General features: G+C 41.7%; 1 long non-coding RNA gene across 1 annotated transcript; it reads right to left on the reverse strand.

The window, feature by feature from the left end:
* Nucleotides 1–3,900: 3,900 nt before the first annotated feature.
* On the reverse strand, nt 3,901–5,524 carry LOC122461697. The gene is made up of 3 exons (XR_006283806.1): nt 5,477–5,524; nt 5,155–5,216; nt 3,901–4,106 (listed from the first exon to the last, which is right to left on the reverse strand). It is a non-coding gene; the product is annotated as an uncharacterized LOC122461697 (long non-coding RNA).
* Nucleotides 5,525–5,756: the final 232 nt, after the last annotated feature.

Raw genomic sequence — 5,756 nt, forward strand, 5'->3', positions numbered from 1 at the left:
GAATTGGGGGGAGATTACTTATATGCCTGAAATTAAAGTGTTAAAATACTTTGCTGAACCAGGGCCTTAGAGAATAACAGATGAGTATTTCCTGGTTAAGGATTGTAAAAGAGCTACATTAACACCAGGTATTGAGATAGTATAAGATGCGAGTGGCTGTCCTAGAAGGTGCAGAATGAATTAGAAAATTTTGGGTTTTGCTTTCATTTTCAAACACAGGAAAAAGGAATCTCATCTTTTCCCTCAGGTACGTAGATGGAGGGACTTTTCTTAAAACCACTGCACATAAATTTCAATTCCTCTCTGTATTTTGGGCACTCAGGCCAAAAATACGCAGATCTGGCAGGCAGATGTGCTTTGAGGGCTTTTCTGTGCTCCTTCACACAGAAAAGGTTTAAAAATAAATGAGTAATAGAATTCACAATACTTCACAGATCATAATGAAACAAAGTTTTGGATAATATAATAATGGCTAATAAATTCCACCTTAATAACAGGTACATTTTTGTTGTGCAATCAGGATTATTTATTAATATAAGTAAATACCAATACTTAAAATAAGAAAAACCTATTGCCTTTGTCTAATAATCCCTTCATTTAAAGAGAATGCCACTACTGCTACAGTATTAGTTATGTTTAATGCAACAAGGAAATGACTCCTTTAAAAAATAACCCTTCAGTGGTACTCTGTGCATTTTTATTTTAGAATATTAAGTTCCAGTTTTTATAGTCTTAGCTCAATCTATGGCTTCATAAAACATCGTAAATTAGATCTAAGCTTCAGTAGCATGTGAGATGATTTGATCAGCATGGGATTGCCCCTACCTCATAAAACCATGTCTCCTGTGTCACCATCCAATAATACTGAGTTATGACATGGGTGCAGTAGCCAACCAAGAGATATAAGCAATTCCATGAAATTAGCTTTTACTTCTTGATTTTTCAAGGGAGAAAAAAGTTCTTTTATCCAGGTATCCCCTTTCCAATCTTACCATTCTAGCAGAGTCAGCTAAGTGCAACCTCTTATCAGCACACTCATTACCTGTAATTTACATGCAAGAAGCAACTGAAACTTTTAGGATGTAATGAATGTAAAATCAGAAACCTTGTCTGTGCCATCATCTAGCCCTGCAAGTACAGTAGCTATGTCAGTGACTGTATTAAGGGCTATTAAAATGGCTTTGATGTATTGCTGTTTTTGGTGTGATTTTCTGGGTTTTATTATTCCTCTGATTATCATTTACTATTTTAAAATGTGATATACTATTATGGAATATGACTATTCTGTCCTTCAGAGGAGACATCATACCACATCCCTTCTGTTCATCATCAGTGGCTGTACGGGTGGAAGTATTGTATCCCATGGTATTTTAGTGTCCTAGCCAATATTTAGATATTATTTATCATCAAAGAAGGTTCTAATATTCAAGGTTGTGTGTGTGAGGCAGAGCTGCATACATAATGTCTGCACAGTCATAGCGCTACTAGTATTTAACTTGGCGAAGTGTGTTTAAAATACTGCAAATTAATCATGAATGGCAATGTATAAAACTGCATTTTATTTTCCTCATACTCTGTGTGTTTACAAATAAGGTCTGGCACAAATTCTGTGACCAGGAACCTTTTATTTAATCAAGGACAAGTTATGACTACATGATTCTTCAATGTGCCTTTGCTGTCTAGCCTAGTGATTTATTTCATTGCAGCTTAGTTTCTCTTTGAAACTAGGAGAAAACTCCGCACCGTCTTTTTTCCCCACACATCATTTCTAACACCCAGCCTGCTAAGATTTCTGTTAGACCTAATATCAAGCTGTGTTTATCGTAGTAGGTGGAAATTCTTTCCCTTAAAAATTAATAGGGATCGCTAGCTAACTTCACCCCCTGCCCCGAAGGGCACTGTTGGCAATTTTCACGTTCGTACTGTGCCGTTGGTTGTTGCTTGCCCAGCTATCCATTTTGCATGTGTACATTCAGATTTTGCTTGCATAAAATGGATTCCAAACCGCCTTTGCAGGGGCAATCACAAACATGTGGAGGAGCAAAAGACTGCTTGATGCTGGAAATTTGGTTCATGGTAGTCACAAACAGCTTTTGGAACATATTGAATGTATTGCACTTGCTATGATATTAAAATCATAGCTAGCCCTTTCCAAGGGTTACAGACATCAGTAACACTTCCCTCAGAACTCACGAGTTTACTGACATTTGCTTAGCAGCTTAGATCATTCTTCATCCTGCACCTGTAATTACCCATTGCTCTTGTGAGGAATTGAGCAAGGTTGAACAAGCTGCCAGAACTGCATGACCAAGCTACCGGCAAATTCAAATGACTACGAAGTGAAGGAACAAGTAGAGGGTGATATTCCAGATGTGCTCACTATATTGCAATCTTGTTTTGCGTGCAGTTTTGTGGGGAGTGTAAGACTAGCTAGCCCATGACCTGTCCTGGATGGTACGTGTCAGTGAAAAAGAATGAGAGAACTGAAGAGGTAGACTCCAATAAACAGCAGAACTGTTATTATTTAAACAGAATTATTAACTTACTCCAATTTAATGTGAGCTACATGAAAACTCAGTGGTTTTGCCACCCAGGCATTAGTTTGTGCAATCCTTTATTTAAAGACATAGTCTCATCCTAAGATCTATTTTGCTTCAGGTTCAAATGAACCCACAAATAAAGTAAAATACAGCCCAAACTGCTAAATTTTGCCTGGTTTCACTCATCCTGAGAACTGCATAGTTTCTAGCCAAAACACTAAACTGGTCTAGGGTGTGCTCCCAGCTGTGCCTTGCTCACCTGATTTGAGGTTTATTGTGCAAGTTTCACACTGCTCTGCTTTTAAGTTATAGCTACTTTCTCCACATGAAACCATGAAAGAGTCACTAAGGGAATGTTTACACTACAATAAAACACCCATGGCTGGCCCATGTCAGCTGACCTGAGCTGGCAGGGCTCAGGATGCAGGGCTATAAAATTTCAGGGCTGGAGCCTGACCTTTGGGACCCTGGAGAGCCCAAATATCCACACTGCAATATTGCAGCCTAAGTCAGTGGGCCATCCTCTGGAGTTTTATTGCAGTGTAGACATATCCTAAAGGCCCAATCTTGTGAGGAGCTAAATAACTGCAGGAGGTGCTGAGGACGGATGTAGGACTGAGCTCAAAGAGAGGAAGGAAGTGAGCGTGAATTTAGCCTAAAATAACAGCAGCTACAAATTCATAACCCACTCTGTTAAACGTGTTTCAATAAAGGCTTCTCTTTCCCATTGAGTTAGGGCAGGGCCAGTGGGAACTCCGGAGCTGGTTCTCGGGTCAGGGACAGCACATGGAGCCTGCATGGGCACCCCTTTGCCTAGGAGCTGGAGGGACATGCCAGCCGCTTCCGGAGCTGTGTGGAGGCGGACAGTGAGCCTGCCTGCTATCCCCCCTGTGCCGGCAGCACTGCCAACTGGACTTTTAAAGGCCCAGTAAGCAGTGCTGACTGAAGCCACCAGAGTTCCTTTTCCAAGGGGTGTTCCGGTCGAAAACTGGACACCTGGCAACCCTAACAGAACCGCAAAGAGCAGACAGGCTCACGAGCACAGCTGCACATGATGAGTTCCAGGATCAGGACCACAGTCCTATATTCACAAACATTTTAGTGTTTTGTATCATTCTTGTCCCCAAAATAACACTAATTGCTTTCTCCCATTACTTTAATTAACTTCTCCTTAAACTCAGGAGACTGGCCAATTTTGGATTTTTTTAAAAACACACAATTAACAAACAGAGCAAGCTTGCTCAGCCAGCCAATCACACCTGTTGCAAGAGCAAATGCATCTGCATTCAGTTTTATTATTTATTTGGCTTTTATATCCTTCGCTCCACCACTGACATGATGCCACAAAAAGATGTCTGGCCAAACTGCTGGTTTTCCTTATAGCTGAGTTATCCAACGTATTGCTGGGGGAATATATAAGTTGGAAGTCAAGCTTCCAAAAAACCAAACAGCTCTTCTGATTAGTATCTCATATTGTGATCCTTCCTGCTTCATTTGTTTTCCAGATGGGCGAAATAAAGGTCAACAACCCTAGGGCAACAATCTGATTTGAAAGAAATGTGATTTCTGAAAGGGAAATTTGCAAAAATAGTCATAACCTAGAAATGAGAAACCTTTTAAGAAACTGACAGTTCAGACTAATCTTCCATGTAGTTTATCTTCCTGAATTGTCAATATTTTCTTTTCCACTCATGCACATGGCTAAGCCAGTTCTAGGCCTTTCTGGTATTATTTTTTATTATTATAATTTTTATTATTATTACCATCATCACAAACAAGAAGATAAAAAGGGATTACCATAAATTTAGTTTTAAAAAAATCCCTAACTTAATATGAATACCTGGAGTCCAAGGAATGAGAGCTGCAAGACCAGTTTTAGGATACTTCACCCATAGTTTAGTAGGGATAGGCATTTATTAGATTCTGAGGCAGACAGACACGCCCTATAGACGTAGTAAGAACCAGAATAATTCTGTTCCAACGGGCTACAAGGGTTTGGCAAAAAGGGATAGACCTGTTAAATCTTCCATAGTGTCCAGACACTCCTGGTTTTGGCTTCTGTCTACACTGATCCTGCCTAGGATCATGTGTGCATCTTCACCCCACTTTGTAATACCCTTAAGCCCAGGGATAGACGCACTGTGCTCAGAGCCAGGAGACCCTGAGTTCTGTACCCACTACTTCTACCAACTGGCATTTTTTACTGTGCAGTTCACAATGCTTTTTACTGACCAAGGTCTCACCCTTTCTCTAGAAGGTAGGCAAGTATCATTTACTCACTTTACAAATAAAGTTATCTGCAAGTTGCACAAGATCATTTTAGGGAGAGCTGTGAATAGCTCCCAGGCCTCAAAGACAGACCCACCTCTAATTCACTCAGTCATACCGCTTTTCAGAATTAATATGCCATGCCAGGAAAACAAGCTAGGAAACTTGACAGTCAACGGCCCATCACTGTCTCACAAAATGCTTGTAACCCACTGGCAAACTGCATGTCATGTCTCTCTCTAGGGAAAACTAACATAAAGGATAACAACCTGCTTCTGCTAGAAGATGTTACTTTAGCTTGAGCAAGAAATCTGCATTGTAGGTCTAGAGGTTGTAGGTGCTTCACCTCATCCTGCTGCTCCCCTCATCGTGCTGCCATCCCCAGCTTGGACAGAAGTGATGCTGCTCCTGGAAGGGAGGTATACAAGGGAGAGAAGGTGCACGTGAGCACAAACGCACTGCAGATTTGGGATTGGTTCCCCTCCCTGCAGCCCTACTTGGGGGGGATGCAGGGAGCTGATTGACTCCTTGCTCTCATAGAGGGGGTGTAACAGGGCTGCCTTGGTCCTGCCTCTGTCTCTATCCACAAATTACACAGAGAGCCTTTTGCTGGTTCAACACCCTGGGCAGTTTATTTACAGTTGCATCCTACCACTTTCACGGCATACCGATGATCTTTCCCAAGCAGAGGACAGCCATTGCTCTCTTCCTACCTGCTTTCCCCCTGTGCTTTTTCCTTCCTGTGCCTATTTGTGGCTAATGGCTTAATTGGCCTTTCCGCCCTGCCCCACCCCAGCCCACCCACTAATTAGGCACAGCCTTCCATAGTCAGCTCCAATCTGCTTTGTCTGTTTGGCGAAGTGCTGACTCAGGCCTTTGTACCTAGCACTCTGTCACTGGGGGGTTTATATAAGGACCCCAAGCATAGGCAGCCTTGTCTGGTGCTTG

The sequence above is a fragment of the Chelonia mydas genome, chromosome 9 (assembly GCF_015237465.2).
Source record: "Chelonia mydas isolate rCheMyd1 chromosome 9, rCheMyd1.pri.v2, whole genome shotgun sequence".
Classification (NCBI taxonomy): domain Eukaryota; kingdom Metazoa; phylum Chordata; order Testudines; family Cheloniidae; genus Chelonia; species Chelonia mydas.